The sequence below is a fragment of the Nasonia vitripennis genome, chromosome 2 (assembly GCF_009193385.2).
Source record: "Nasonia vitripennis strain AsymCx chromosome 2, Nvit_psr_1.1, whole genome shotgun sequence".
Classification (NCBI taxonomy): Eukaryota; Metazoa; Arthropoda; class Insecta; order Hymenoptera; family Pteromalidae; genus Nasonia; species Nasonia vitripennis.
In genome coordinates this window covers 17,731,773-17,747,947 of record NC_045758.1, presented here as the reverse complement: position 1 = coordinate 17,747,947, position 16,175 = coordinate 17,731,773, and the positions used below count along the sequence as shown (strand labels likewise).

Genomic DNA, 16,175 nt, shown 5'->3' with positions numbered 1-16,175 from the left:
TTGTGTTTTTCGAATTCGTAACACACAATATACGGAAACCAGCCACAAAAGCCATTATTTTCGAGGATTCGAAAAATGCCGGTATCGCGAATTTACAAATCGATAAATCGCGCTGCCGACCCCTTTTTCCCGCCTCGCGAACACAATGAGAGTTAGCTCGCACACAGACCAACACGCGCACTTGGGCTCCTCGTGTCGCTCTGCTGCATTCTCCGCTCGTATTTATCGGCAGTCGTAAGTTATCGCGTATACACTCTCCGCTCGCGCGCTCGGCGCAAGAGTGCGAGAGAGCTAGTTTGGAAAGTCTTATCGCTCGGCGCCCTTATCGCAGCCGAGGCGCGACTGCGACGCGTTACTCAAAGCGCGCAGGGCAAATAATGCGGGCGAGTGACACGTTATTTCTCACCTTTATTGCGTGAATGATTATTTCCAGCTATTGGAACTCGGTTATCGCGCCGCTAACTGCTCGACGTAAATATATCGACGTCGAAAGTTTGGAATCATTGTTCTTTGCCGATCGATCGCGCCTCGTGTAGGTATTAATTAAGCAAGAGTGTGAGCGGGTTAATAATCGCCGATTTGTTATTGCCGAAAGCGATAATGCGAATAGGCTACTACGCACAATAAGGCCACGCGTGTTTGCTTAATGCTGCAGCGTGCAGCGTGTAACTCATCAGAAAACAAACGCGCCATTCAAGCCGTAATTCGCCGAAAAGCCACTGCGTTACGCCTCTAAACCTTGTTTTCATCGACGTCACGTATCGTGATTTCGCACCCTGTACAATTCCTCGGTGTGTTTAGTCGACAACGCGAGCCACCCCCTCTAGCTGTTTGAAAACCCCCCGGACTGAATTCGTCGAAATTTGAGAAAAAATCTAATCGTCGTAAGTACCGTATAAAAATTATACGGACAAACTCCGTGTCAGCAATAAATGCTAATTGCCGCGGAGGTCGCGTATACAATATGCAAAAGGCTTAGAATTTCGCTGCAAAGCAAAACAAAAGAGCTCTCGTATACGAACCACGAACATTTCGTAATCTCCAATCAGTTTTGTAAATTTCTCCATGCGATACGCAAAAGCCGTAATTAATCCCGCTGCTTATACATTTCGTTCCCCCTTATGCGCTCGGACCGTATAGTCTCCGTCTCTGCACGCGCGAACTGCGCGATTTGCCTACAGATAACGCAATCGCCCGACGATTCGTTAAAATAAGGCACCGGCCATCAATAATTCATCGATTTTTAGGAATACTAAATTCGCCACGACGGTACACACGCATAGTGGGCGCAGCTCAAGGGCAACGGTCGAACGAAAGAAGCGTATAAAAGAGTAACCGGCGCGCTATACTTATTATTATGTGCTTTTGAGAACTCGGCATTTGCAGGATGGAGGATCTCCAGTGTCGCATTCGGCTTATCATCGGGAGACTCGCTTGCTCAGCTCATATTATGGAGTTGCAGTTTTGTTACGTGTGTGCAGATTGTTATGCTGCCCGCAGCAAGATGGTTTGTTCAATATTTACTTTTCGCCGTGTGTCTTATATATTATATAGTCCAACCCGACATCTGCGCTTGTAAACCGAGCGTACAACTGCGCGCTATCGCTCGCTCGTTTATTTGATGAGTTTTCAGAAGTATAGTTCGGTTGACCGAGGAAGAGCGAGTGTAAAAAATAATTTTCAAGGATCGCATCGATTCCGCAATTAAACCGTCCATTATAGTAGAGCACAGTTGCGAAACGACGTCGACGGAGCGACTTTGTCTCTGTGCCGTATACGGCCTAGCCGCGATTTTATCTCTAATTGTATCCCGCCGTTAAATTTTTACTAATAAATCGCGGAGAAAGCGTGTATTATGCATGCCAACTGGCTGCGGATAAAAAGAGGAAGCGTTTCTCGTTTCTCGTTTTCTAGGCAATCAGAAATCGCGATTCGACCTGAAAAAGGGACACGGTCCGATTTCCGGATAACCAGTTTGACGTTGGCGCAATTAACCCGAGCACAAAGTGTCGCCGTTGTCGTCGCTCGAAAAGTAAAAGTGCTTTGTTGCGACCGCTGCTAGCTGAAATTCAGCGTATGCATAATTTATTCGCGACTATCAAGTACGCCCTCGATTGTTGTTTTTTTTGTGGAAATCACTGGCGCGCTACTTTGAGACAAAAAATGAAGAAATTGCGTTATTATTTCATGCCGAGAAAAAACATGATCGTTATCGCGAATAGGATGTGGCTCTATTGCGATCCGCGATCGAGTCGCCTTGTTATGCAGTCAACTTGTATATATCCTATTCATTTTAAATGTAACCTACTTGGTTTCACTTACATACATATTACCATTATCTACTTTTCCCGTGCGAGTCTTTGCGCGTGTTTTGTGTCTCGTGTTCGATTGCTCCAAATCGATGCTCGTTGCCACCGCGAAAAACCTGGCTTTCTTCAGGAAATCGAGGCAAAAAACCGGCTCATTATGCGCGGCCGCTGGACATCTTTTCCAGCATCTGGTTTACCGAGCCCAAGTATACAGTTAAGTTGAACTGAAACGCGTCCTCTATTCCGCGGCGGAGAATAAAAAGTCTTTCCCCGGGTGAGGATGACAATGGGGCTCTTTGTCGCGGATCCGCCAAAGAGCGAAATGTCGGAGAAAAAGGCGGCGGCGCGAGCAAAAAGGCACGAAAGTCGCTAACTGGAGCTAATCCACGCCGGCAATCGGCGCACTTGCGCGTACAGTCCCGTCTCGGGAGGCGATGCTAATTTGCACGAGCAGTCGTTTCGAAGATCCTCCTCCGATCGCCGAGTATACCTATAGTATATGCAGTATAGGCATCGCTAAAGGGGACAACGAGAGGCGCTGGCCGTGTCGGGCGTTGCCGCGCTCTCCGTGCGGTATACATTGAAATTGCTAATTCAGTAGGAGGCTCCGTCGCAGCGCGTAAATTCGAGCGCGCGTGGATTTTCGTTCTCTTTCCTTTTTCCGTAAAACTGCGCGTTTTCTCCTGCGCTTGGAAAGTCCTCGCGCTGTAGGGGGAGGGAGTGCGTGAGCCGTTTGAGAAAATGTCCATACAAAGGCTAATGAGCGGGACGAGTCGTCGTGAATATTTCATCCGAGAGCCGCGAGTGATTTTAGGCTGCTTCTTCGAGAAAGGAATCTCCACACCCAGAGCGCGTTTTGCTCTCGATTTTTCACCGCGAAACTATTCGCGCAGGTGTATTATATATAGAGGCCGCTCGCTTCGCGCGTTTAATTTTACGGCAAAGTAGAATATCGACCTTACTCTCCCGCGCGCGTAAAAAGCGTCGAGGAAGAATTCGACCTTGCCGCGGCGAATCGCAACTCGACTATTACTCTCTTAGCCCTTGCTTCTAAGAACGATCGCGGATATTATCTCTCCTTAGCGATGCGCCTCTAAACAGCGGCTGCAGCCTCCAAAGCGGCTTCTTCGTTATCGGCTGCCCTTGCGTTCGCATCAACGCTAATTCCCCGGCGCGATATCCAGTGAATACGGCGTTAATACAAGCGCGTATTCCGGTGAAAATATTTCGACTCGTTACTTTGCAACAAAGCTGCATAAAAAAAGGACGCGACGGCTTTCTCAAAAAACGCAGCGGAGAGCAGTAAATCCCGAGCTTTATGCCGCTCTAAAATCCAGCGTACGCTCTTTTTCCCCCGACTCTGGCGCTCCTCTCGCGGCGGGTATGCGAGTTTCGCAGCTTACATAGCTGCCCTTCTTTCTTACTCGCGCTCTGTACGACGCGGTATGTACTGCAGCGCGCGATTCACGGACACCTCGCTTTCGCGCCTCTTCCGCGCCATTTTGCACACGCGCGCAGCTTCCTCGAAAGGCGAGGTGTTGGGACTCTGGTTAACGCGGGGAAATGAAGTCGTTGCTCTGAGACGTAATGTCAGTTTTATACGATCCGGTATCGCGAGGGCTAGCGATTGTTCTAGGTAAGAACTCTTCGGAAAAATGATTTCGGCGAGTTGGGCACGATCGCGGATGTGTATAGTAAAAACTTGATCGTTATATTTTATTGAAAGAGCGTTTCCTGCGCGGAGGCAGATAAAAAAAACAAACAGCGAAAACATTTCTTTCCCGCTCGAGTAGCTCGTGTTGTTATATTATACCGAGATGCGCAAAGTACAGAAGGAGAAGCCGCTGAATTGTTTCGGCAAGAGCTAAGCCAGCCAGCGCGTAAATTCGATCCTTCCAAGATACGACGTCCTTCCGCGGCTTATCTCGTGTATATACAAAATCCAAATTATACACAGGATGTAAAATCTTTTCTTCACAGCGGCAGAAATAATATTGGCCATGGAGCGCGGCCCTGCACCCATTTCCCGAGAATCCGCGGCCATCTCCAGTCCGCGCAGCCGGCCACTGCAATCGTGGAATAAGATAAAATAAAGCGGACAGTCGGGGGAAATTCCTGCTTGCGAACAGCTCGACAGCCCAGAAGCCTGCATATAAAAGCTCCGCGATTATTGCCCGTTGCTGCTGCCGCTGTTGCCAGCGGTACAATTACCGAGGAATCCCCGCGATCGCGCGCGATGTGCCGCCGCTGCTGCACAGCGCCACGGTTCGATACGTTCTTGCGCGGGATGTAGGTATATTATAACGTAAGTAGAGACAACGCTAAACTTGTCCAGTCTTCAATCGGATTTCCTGCGATCAGAGAGTAGTTTTGTCACGTGAAAAGTGTATTACGAAGGTCCTAGAAACGTTTATACGAAAGCAACCGGTTTACAAGACGATTAGACCAGACGCGAAAAACATACTCCTCGGAATAATAAGCATCGACAATTTCATACGTGCACATACAATGTTTTCGCCGCGTCCACGAAAAACGCACGGCTGTAATTTTCCACACGCACGCACGTACTGTAGCGGGAAAACCGTCCAAACGCGTCTCTCCGCCGCACGTCGTGCAGGGATCTGCCGACTAACATTGTAATCACCATTATCGGCAATAAGCCCAGAGCGTGTCCTTGCACGCATGTGCCGCGAGCTGAATGCTCGGCTCGTCCTTCCAATCGTTTCGACCGCGCAGATTTTCGTACACGTGCGTATAAGTATGTATCCTTCGCCGCCGGCGTCGATTCGCGCAAATCGCGCGCCGCCGTAAAGGCGAATGAAACGAGACGCTTATTTCGAACATTCGAGCTGTTATGTGGGAGATATTCGAGTTATTTGTTGAAATCGAGAAGATGCAATTTGCAAACCCGGCGTGGCCTGTTTTCACGCTCTCGGCGGTGATCTGCATGTTGAGGAGTCGAGGTTAGCAGATCTTGCACGAAAATAGATTCTTTCTTTTTTTCACGCAAGGCAGGTGAAAACACTCGAGCCATACACCTACTCCGTACATCAATATCTCTATAACAGCAGTCGTGTATCCTCGAAAAAGTATAGGAGGCTAAAAATGGCAACAACAATCGGTCGAGGCACTCCGGAAGGGCGTTTACGCGATGCTGCGGGGCTATTATACGTAGTATACGTCCTCCCATCGAACGCGCGCGCGAGAAGAGAGAGAGAGAGAGAGAGAGAGAGAGAGCGCATCTGTCGGCAATAAAACAAGCACCTGATCGCTATCCAGCATTATTATAAGCTGTGTTGCACTACCGCCCTTAACTCGCGGTATACTCGGAGCGCAGGCATGCCACAGGCTGTCATTGTTGCCCGCTACGCGCCGCAGCTGAACCTGCTGTGCAGCTCGTTACGTCCTTTTTTCTCTCTCCTTCGTACAGTCTCCAGATGAATCCGCGGCAAGCTTTCTAACTTCCTCTCGCTTTTATTTTTAGTACAAACTCTAACTGAAGTAATTTAACGATACTTGCACTTACGTGCATACACTGGACTAAGGACCTACAGCGCAAAGAGCAAAACGAAAATCCGAACCGACAGAGGCTGCCGAGTCCCAAAAACACGCGGTCAATCGCGACGTTCGATCAGAACGTCGGCTCGTGCAACTTCTCGCTCGATCGTAAATCAAGCTCACTCTCGAAGAAAACGAATTCGGGGCCTCGTCTCTTTTCGTGCGCGCGAGATATCAGACCTCTCCAGCGGGTGCCAGGGCAGCACCGCGGTGATCGCAGCCTAGATTACCACCGCCGTTTTGTTTCAATGCTAATTTGCCGCCGCGCGGGTCTCATAAATATTTTCGATTTCGGAGCACCCGATGCCCTTTACTCACAAATTATAACATACTTCGATTGCTGCGTCTACGTAGAAATATTTGCAGACGACGGGGTGGTACAAAATGTCATTAAAATATAAACTCAAAATGTGACATGCAGACTCACTTGTATAGTTCTTCGTCGGCCGTCTTCCGTAAATACACCTGGTCCATCTCCCCTCGACGTATTATTCCACTCCAATGTGTACAGCTCGATTGGCCGGAAGATTTTTGCCTCCGCGAGCCATTCGTTAATACGGGCGAGAGCGCGCGCGAAGTAGGCAAACGCGCATGCATAGTGCTCAAATTGTCCCCTCGGGATAATCGATCTTTATATCATCCATTGATCAGCGGATCGCGCGTGCAATTTCCTCGCGCCGATATACCGCTCGAGGAAGAAAAGCGCCCGAGTGTCAACCGCGGCTGATCGACGAGACGATTAAATAAGTGATTCGCTGATTTATGCGCGAGAGCCGCGAGTTAATTCTCATAATACGAGACTATAGCAGCAATAACTCGTAATTTTTTTGCGTGAAACATCTAAAGCCGCCTTTATCATCAGATACAAAACTTTTGCTCGTTAAATATTATTCAATGTGTGATATATTTTTTATAAACGTGATTATCTATGTTTTACATCTGCCAGGCGTCCCATGACTGCCAACCTCTCATTTTAAATCAACGTTTCGATCGAGAAGAAAATTGCGAATCATACTTCGAGTTCGCGCCGAATTTGATGAAAAAAAAGTAATAGCACTGTAAGTAATTTGCACGCGGGGCCAAATTAAGCCCTTCCTCGCCTTCGACCCCGAATTACCGATATAAAAGGGCCCGAACCGTGCAATTATCTAAAATCACGGGACACGCATCATAACGCCCCCGAGAGACGATAATTCGGAGCGCGCGTGAGAAGAATCGCGCCGCTCTGGACTACTTCGGGGAAGAAGGGAGAGAATATCTGCCCGTGATTTTCGGTGGTTCATTGTCGAAATCATAGCTATCGCGTTTCTCAAATTTCTGTCTTTTTCCGAAATCGCGGCTCATTGAAAAATTTGACGCGCCGCGATTTTTTTCGAATTCCACGGCTTCGAAATCTCCTGGAAGGCATGTGGAGCTGCTGCTTTCTCTGGGAGTGTGTATCTGTAAGCAATCTAGAGTATACTAATTTCTTCTCATTAGTTCGCTCCCGGCGCTTTCGGCCGCGTATTATACAGGTTCGGCAACGAGCAGTTTCCAGCGTTATTGATGGCCGTTATGAGGCTCATTAAAGTGACGAACGTTTTGGATTGAATTATCGAAAGCAGAGCGAACCGTTATTTCAGACTCTGATTCGTCTCGTTTCTTTCAAAGGCCGAAAAATGCTTGGTGGATAAATGTAGGCTAGTGCGAAACTGCTCGTTTCTATGTTCATCTTATATATAAACTATGCTTATACACAAATCTTAGACTAACAAAGCCAGAGAAAAATGCAGACCGTCGCTTATCGGCTTATTTTCACCGTCGAGTCCGTGCATTATTTACGCTTGTTTCAGACGTGAAAGTCCCTTGATAACGTCACAGCTACACCACAGTCCAGCGGCGACGTCATTCGCCGTTAATTCCAGTATACGCAGAGATTTTAAGCGGCGATTGATTTTTCCGGAGAATCGCCGAGAATTAAGATCCGATCGTCGGTCGTAAACATGCGCACACGACTGTCCCATTGATCAGCGTCGATTTTCATCGAAGGACTCGCGCACCGCTATGCGCGATCCCCTCAATGGTGTACATCCAAAACTCGGCGAGAAAAAGTCGGCAAAAATATCAATTAAGCCACAGACGAGTACAGCCCCTTCCCGAGATCCTCTCCTTTGCACTATGCGCAAGTGGAATTTCCGAACGAAATGTTTTCCCTGCCCCATCATCCGGGGAATGCGCCGCAACGCAGGGAGGCTGCCGAGATGCTGAATTCCGCGCGCGATAAAACGCAAAATCCCTGCGGACAGATTTGTTGGCCTCTACTCGGAACCGGAGAAGAAAAAGGAGGAGGAGGCGAAGAGGAGAAGGACTGCCGCGCGAGCGGCCGCAGGATAATTATTTATGTCAGATAGGATCTTGGCTTGGGGTCCTCTCGGGGCTACTCGCGCGCGCCCGCGAGAAAGAGAGAACGCTTGGGAAACAAAAGATTCCGAAAGCAAGTGGGATAATGCAGGCTTTTGGTTCGGCTTCGGCCTTTTTCTTGTTTACGCGGATGCGTATGATTAAGGAATTGATTTCGGACATTGTTAGCCCGCGTAAAAGGAGTTTGCACCTTGTATAAGCTGTTAGACGTTCAGTGTTATACACACGAAATATTCGACGTATAAAGCTCGATTTAGAAAATGAATATGGAAATGTCGCGTAATTGGGCTCAAAAAAACTTGCGTGCGCGTCGAAGAAAGTTTATTACTCGTCGAACGAAATAAATTCCGTATCGAGAGGTTTTCAGCTTTAAAAAGGTCCTGGGAACCTTTTGTCCTATCGGCCCGTTGAATCTCGGTATTTTATACCTTCTTCCTCCACGGGGCTCTCGCTTCATTAATTTACATGAGTGAGCCGTTCGATATGCTTATTCATATCTTCGATTTTTCACATTCTGCGCGATCGTTGCGTTGTAGAAAAGCAAGGAACGCTTAATAACGTTTGGAAAACGTTTCATCGCGCCTGCGTACACTGGAATATTGTTCGAACAACGCGCCTTACAGCACAATGAGATATAAATTGTAATATACGACGGGATATAAATGTGGTGATATCCATTAATGTCAGGCACTCGAGCTGCGGTATGGCCAGCGTGTAATTACATCACGTTGTTATCGTCTTTAATTTAGACAATTTCTATATGCTAACTCAATCGGATCTATTCATCGCATAGAATCTTTTTCCTGAAAATATCAGCTTAGATAAAGGACTTTTGCATTTTTCTCATCGAATCCAATACAAGCGTGGAATCGCCGCAAAAGTCACACGCCAAGAATAAACCAATCTGCCTTTCTTTCGATTTTCGCACACGATTCCACGCGCTCTGTAAACTTACTAAAGACACAAAAAATAATCAGTTGCGCATGGATTAGCGCACGTCGATAATATTTACTGGCCATTCGGGAACATCGATATACGCGCACATACGCACATATTATCGGATGCACGAAGCAGCTGTAGCTCGCTGCCCGTCGACTTAGGGCAATTAATGGCTCAAATTATAAGAGAAGAGCCTAAGCACAGTAGGAGAGACTCCGCTTATTCAATACTGCATCGATGCACTCGTAAACTCGTTCCTTCTCTCGCTCGCGTACTCTCTTTTTCAGGAGCGCGTGCGTGTCGTCGATCGTCCGTCGATCCGCTTGTAAACAATGATCGCGTCCGTCTGTCGTCGTGAAGCTATCACACGTACTTAGAAAGCTCGGGCCCGCTGCGATCGAATATAAATTATACGCGTCTGTAAACGCTTTACAAAGCCGCGCGTCCGATGCTCCGCGATATAAATCACGCGGACTTTTACGAGTTCGCCGTGTGTTATAATATCATCGTGTATAATAAAGCGAGTTATGTAATTGAAATGGTTGTTGTACGTGCCTCGCGTCTATTATATGGTAATAGATACGCGGCACGAAATTATTAAGATATTTTGTTTGTATAATGCGTGAGATAATTCAGCGGGGTATACAGCTGGGAATGCGGCTCTCGTCGAATAAAATGAGATTTCTATTGCGCGACATAAATTGCCCCCGGCGAACTAACAATATACTGAAACGATCTACAAAATTTCGCGAACGAGCGACTGTCTCGAGTACAGGTATTCGCGATCGAAAAGCCTCGCACCTTCTCGAATCTCCGCAGCGAGTCACGGGCGCTAATTCGATCAATCCGAGCAAAGAGATAAAAAAGACGCCCACGAGAAACGGTCTCGGATTCCTCGCGCGCACTTGTACCGCACTCTCGTGTCGGGGGAAAGAAACACTTAAAAGAATCGGAGCAATTGGAATTAACTGAGCGAAAGTAGGAAGAGGAAGAAAACAAAGGATTAGGAGAAGAGAGAGAGAGAGAGAGAGAGAGAGAGAGAGAGAGAGGGTGCGAGAGGCGGCAGTGAGCAAATTGAGAGAAAGGAGGGAGAAAGAGAGTAGCGCGCACGGAGGGGGGCAGGATATTTCATGAATTTGCATCGTGGAACGTACGTCCGGCCTCGGCTTGACTGACGTGAATCATTATTAGCCCAGCGCCGCTACTAAATTGCCCCGCGCGCCTGACTATTCGCCTGCACGATGCCGTCCCACTTTTTTTCCCGCAGAGTAAGTGCGGTATCTCGAACGAGAGAGTATAAGAGAGAGAGATGCACGCACGCCGCGGGTGTCCATTCTTTTCCCTTGTCTTCTTATCTTTCGTTCGTTTTCTATCCTAGCGAGCTTCTCGGCCTTTCTACGCACCTGCTGTTTGAAAACCTCGCGCCGCGCAAGTTTATAAAAATTAGCTGCGCACTGCGTCCACTAAAAAAACAAGCGACCGACATCAGCCCGACAGCCCGACCAATTACAGGCCGAAATCACGTTCGCTCTCCCTTTTTTCCAGCGTCGACAGAAAAGTATCCGATAAATCGAGCGACGAAACCGCCGACAGTCGACGGCCGCGAACCCATAGATAACCGTCGTCGCCTGCGCTAAAAACGCGCGCGCGCGAACAAAAGGATTCTTCGTTCGATCCCGGAAACGGCGGCGGTGCTGCGACGTTCTCTCCCTCGAAAACTCGCGGCCAAAGAAAGAGGGACAAGCGAGATCTCGTGCGGTGCCGACGACGCTCCTATCCTTGTAAAACAACTTGTAAAACGAGCGACTGCCGCGCGCGCGAGAGCGGCCGATCCCCTTTTCGTCGCTATATGCCGCGCGCGTATCCATAGACTATATACAACAATGAGGAGCGAGAGAAAAAAAAGACACTGTCTCTCGGGACTTTGGGACCGACGGAGGAGATATCGCCGGGCCGCTGCATCGGTGGAGGCAGATTTATCGGACGCGGCCGGCAAAAAGCTCGAGATTTACCTTCGGCGCGAGTAGTGCGTGAGTGGAATTTAAGAGCCGGAAAAGCCGAGCGCTTGCGAAAGCTGCCGAATCGACGTTTATCGTTCTATCGTCCGATCTATCAGAACGAAAACAAGCCCTCGCCCTTTTCCTCCACACGCGCGTACAGCGAGAGCGCAGCTGCGAATAAATCGCTCCTCGCCGCCGACCTTCCGCAGTCCTCGTCGATTTGCATAAATACAGTGCTCGCGCGGACGGTATCAATTTTCCGCGGGCCGGCAGCAGCACCCACGCGGCGACGGCCTTCCGCTACTCGGCGCTCGACGCGAGCGTTTACTCAAATGCGCGAAGCGTGATTTCGCTCGATTTGCCGTGATTATACGTCTCTCGCCGCGATTCGCTTCTTGCGAGTGTGTACGCGCGTGCGCTCGCCTTTTTTCACCATCTCGAGCGAGAGAGAGAGAGAGAGAGAGAGAGAGAGAGAGAGAGAGAGAGAGAGAGTAAAGGCGAATTTGCGGAGGCTGACTTTATGGACGTCCGTGGGGATAATTTGTTGTGTAATTTGCTGAGTGTTTGTGATGAATTTGATTGGCTCTCGATAAAACGCGCAAGCACTGCAATTCGCCGATGCTTTTTTTTTTTGCTGCTGCGACGATGACGATAAGGAAATAATTTTAATAGACGAGCATTACGCGTACGTTGCCGGCAAATTGTATATCTTTCATCTCAATTGTCTCGTTGATACGCCGGACTTTCCGTTAAAAATCAAACTTTTACAGCGAGTGCGCACGGTCGAGAGGTGCATAATTAAACGTTTTTGCTCGATCGAGTATTTATTTTTCAGCCTGACACTTTCAATCACCCATTGAAATCGAAAGCGCACGTGCGACGACGCGGTGCAGGCAAAACGAAAACATACACCTTGTACCCGCTGCGCCGATTGTATGTAAAGCGGGCAAACTCGATCGAAAAATCCCGCCTAATTACACTCGGATTACCTGCCCGACGACGTCTGTCCATCTGTCACATTTCTCTCCCCCTCATTCTTTTTCTCCATATCTCTTATTCCCGCGAAGAATCGGCCGAGCCGGCAATTTCGCGACGCGTACATAGCTAGAGAGAAAAATTTACATACCGGCGACACACGCGCGTACATAATACGCGCCGTTTATCTATCTGCATGTAAATACACTGACGAGCGCGAGAAAAGTATCCGCGCACGAGAGTTTACACGGCGACGCGCTGCGGATTCCTACGTCGCGCGGATAATGGGTATGGAAAAAAGGGCGAACAGAGCATTAAGACATTCCTCGCACAAGCTCATCAGCTGCACGTCGTATACACGAGTCTCCGCGAGACACTAGACATGCGACGAATGTATCTGCTGGGATCGTTGTGAAGCCATGTTTAAAAAGGACGCACATCCACATCCTCGACGCTCCAGTTTATTAATACATTATTTTAAGCGGCTAAATAAGCCGCTTATTGCCATTAAACGCCGCGCCGAGTAATCGAAAAGCTTGGAGATAAATCAGCGTTTAAAAAAGCTCCCTTTGAAAATTACACTTATGCCGCTCGTTTTTCACGGCGCGCGAACGTGCCAATAAGTCGATCCGATACGAAAATCGAGCAATGAGCGAACCGGAGCAATATCGAGGAGAGCCGATCGGCGCGAGATTTTATCTCAAAGGAAGGACTCGGGGTATTCGCGGGATTTTATCGGGGCGGAGCGAATTCTCACACACGCGCGCACACACACACACATATATATATCCACGCCGGGGAGAGAATGCGTGCGTCAGGTGCAGCGCAGTGATAATTAATTGCGGAATATCCGACCGCTGACAATATCTCGCCCGGCAGACGTATTTTCGCTTGCCATCTCGGTGTAATTACTGGTTCTCGTGCCGATAATTATCTAACAGCGGTGACAGCGCTCTTACAGGGAGTAAACGATTACGAAATTAGTCTTCTGAAAACTTCTCTCATATAATGAGACACGCTGATGAGATTACGAGCCTCTGATGGAGTTTTGAGCTGCGATCGGTATTAAGAAAAAATCGAAGGCACTTTGATTTCGTAGCAAGCCGTGTTGTATAATCTCCTGAGAGCTTTATCGAGTCCACACATCGTCGCTGCACACCCGTCCGAACTTCCAGAGCCAGGAGTAAAAAGAAGATCGGCGGATCGATCGAGAATAAATCCGTAAATCGAGACATCGCCCCCTCGGTCTTCGGTGTCGAGTTGCCGCGACGGAGCCTCGGAGAAAAGAAGGAACGAGTACGTGCGCTAAGTTATAAGGGCGTGGAAAGATTGGAGGAGGAATCGAGAAAGAAAGGAGTATTCGCGCGTGTAAGAGATTCGTATCGAAAAGAAGAAGCTTCGACGTTTCGGTGGTATGTAAGTATAGGAGCTACTGTCGTTCCGATTATGGATACCTCTTATAAGCCCACGTTAATTTGAAAAACACATACTCTCGCGACTAGCTTCGAGTAATCGTTTCGCAGAAATCTCCGAGCGTTTCCTTCCGCGGAACAATACGACCCGGCAGTCAAGCAAATTATATAAAAGTCCAAATTCGTGTCATTCCGCGATTTGTATAGTTCCTGTTTACACCACGAGCTCGCGCGCGTTCGGTTCTTTTTTCGTCTATCTGTCGGGCGCAGTCAGCTGTAAAAAAAGAAACAGCGCGCGCGAGCGAGAGAGAAGAAACGAGCGTTACGTTGGTGGTGGCCGCATAACACGTGTTTTTTCGCGGCGGCGGCGATCGAGGCCCGCGATCTCTAGGCCGCCGCCGAAAAAGGAGAATAAAGGACGCTGCCTCCGATCCCAGGAAGTTTTGCTCGTCTATGCTGATCTGGGACTCCTTTCCGGCGTATACCTGGCCTCTGCGCGCGAGCCAGCTGCAAATGAGCAAGCGCGCACCTCGGGTGTCCCGCTCTCCGTCTTCTCCTTCTTTTTCAGCCTTCTTTGCTGACGTCCGGGCAGATTTTATAGATTTTTGCGGACGTCGCTTTTGGAGGATTTATGCACTCATTAAATTCTCTTGATTAAGGAATAAATATCAGTGCGGTAGCCCGGGGAGACAAGCGATCAATTATATTGTATGGAGAATTCTAACGACCGCGTGTGTTTACGAAAGCAGAACGGTGACTTCATATGTAAACATAGAATATTTGCTTATTTTCGTTCAAAAATTGCGCAAACTCGCAGAGAAAATGGTAGAGCAAACATTGCATAAAATACAGCGCGAGAAGCCGTCACTCGCAAATACAGATACAGCGCTCGATTGCACAACGCGCGGCACGGCGCTGAGATTGCGATCTGCACCTGACAGGCTCTGAACATCGCAAATCAGAGCAGTCCAGGTGTGATGTAACGGCAAAATCAGCCGGCGTACGTCGCATTGTGCAATCGAAGCGGAATCTTCTGCAGTATAGCGGCGAGCATTTTCAGCAACGTTCGCCACCGCGTTGTCTCTTCAGAGAAAGCAATTATTCAAATTAAAGCGCGAAAAACAAGGAGAAGGAAGAAGCAGAAAGTTACACTTATGCCGCGTGCGTATACAGGAGAGAGTCGGCAACAAGCTCTGCTTATCACTTTTTGACCGGTGGCTCTTCTCGGCTGCGCGAGGTAGAGAGCAGCCGCCGCTAACGAACTTCTTCCCCGAGCGCGCGATGCTTATCGCGGCAATAATGCACTCCCTCTCCCGGCTTCTCTCTTTCGCTCTCCTGCTCGGCCTGCGCGGCGGCAAAACGCGCGCAGAGGTCAGGCCCCGGTCGAGAGCGAGACGTATACGTATAGGTATACGCGCGCCCACTTGGTGCGAGCAGTGTGCGGCTGCAGCTCGACTCACCTGAAACAAAGAGGGAGAAAAAACGAGTTAGCAAAGGCGTTAGGTCGCAGTAAATAACGTCGGGAAGGTGAAAGAGCGCGAGTGCAGTATGTGTGTGTATATGTACGTGTACACTCGGGGAGAAAAGGTGTACTTTGCGCTTAAAGTCCAGCTATAAATAGGGATATATTTCATTCTCGCTGGGGCCCAGCTACGTCAGTGTGCGGGTACCTATACATGTAGGGGTGTGGGCAATGATCATAATTTTGCGAGCGTTATTGGGAAGCGCTCTGCAAATTTCCGCGTAATTAACGCGTAACCGAGTTAACGAAGTCGCTCGTTAACTCGAGGAGCCGTATATAGGTACTCTGCAGCGAAAAAGCTCGATCAGCGAAGTAACAAAGCTCGAGCGAAAGGCGCTGCGGATTCATACACGAAGCATCGCGAGAACCAAACTCCAGGTGCAAAGTCATAAACAAGAACGCACCACGCGGGTCCGCTTGAAATTCAAATCAACGATGAGATAAACGCGGGCCGGACAGGACCGCGCGCGCCGAGAAACGAACTCGAACCTAATTTAATTGGTTGTTAGCAAGCTCACCCGGCGCGTTTGTAATAAAGGCGCGCGCGCGATACACATACTAGACCTTCTCTCTCTCTCTCTCTCTCTCTCTCTCTCTCTCTCTCTCTCTCTCTCTCTCTCTCTCTCTCTCTGTTTCTATGCGGCTACACGGCCATTGCATCGCGCGCGTACACGCGACGACTCCTCTCTCGGGGTCTTCGACCGTGTAGAATCCTGGCGCGCGCGGACTCGAGCTTGTTTCTAGGATTCGAGTTTATCTCCCGCGAAAGCTGGCGCCTCTCGCCGGGGGAGAGTGACGATAATGCCACGGGATTCGAGCTTTGTATACGACATCATAGCGTAAAACGACTCTGCTGCGAGAAAATTTTCCCCAGTATACTACTAGCGCGGTTATTTTCTAGTTGATTTTTCACCAGCGTAATTTCCATTCGAGCGTCGGGGCACGAGGCAGTTTTCAAAAACCAGAAGTACAAGCGTGAAATTCGCTCGAGCGTGTATTATCAGGCTTCGGGAACATTCCGTCGCCGCGTGACCGGATTAATACGGCCCGAATTGATTTA

The 16,175-nt window shown here is 48.9% G+C and overlaps 2 protein-coding genes across 4 annotated transcripts in view; one reads left to right on the top strand and one right to left on the bottom strand.

Moving 5' to 3' along the window:
- Positions 1-16,175, bottom strand: part of LOC100118970 (epidermal growth factor receptor) — a 147,646-nt gene that overhangs the window by 67,959 nt on the left and 63,512 nt on the right. The window contains exon 1 of one of the 3 annotated variants that reach the window (XM_008215821.4): positions 6,295-11,001. The exons of the other annotated variants lie outside the window; for them this stretch is intronic. The gene's annotated coding sequence lies outside the window, so the exon portion shown is untranslated. Of the gene's footprint in view, positions 1-6,294; positions 11,002-16,175 lie in introns of those variants that run through there. 3 annotated transcript variants of the gene reach the window in all.
- LOC103317534 (triadin-like) overlaps positions 1-16,175 on the top strand; it is a 72,798-nt gene that overhangs the window by 39,265 nt on the left and 17,358 nt on the right. The window lies entirely within an intron of this gene.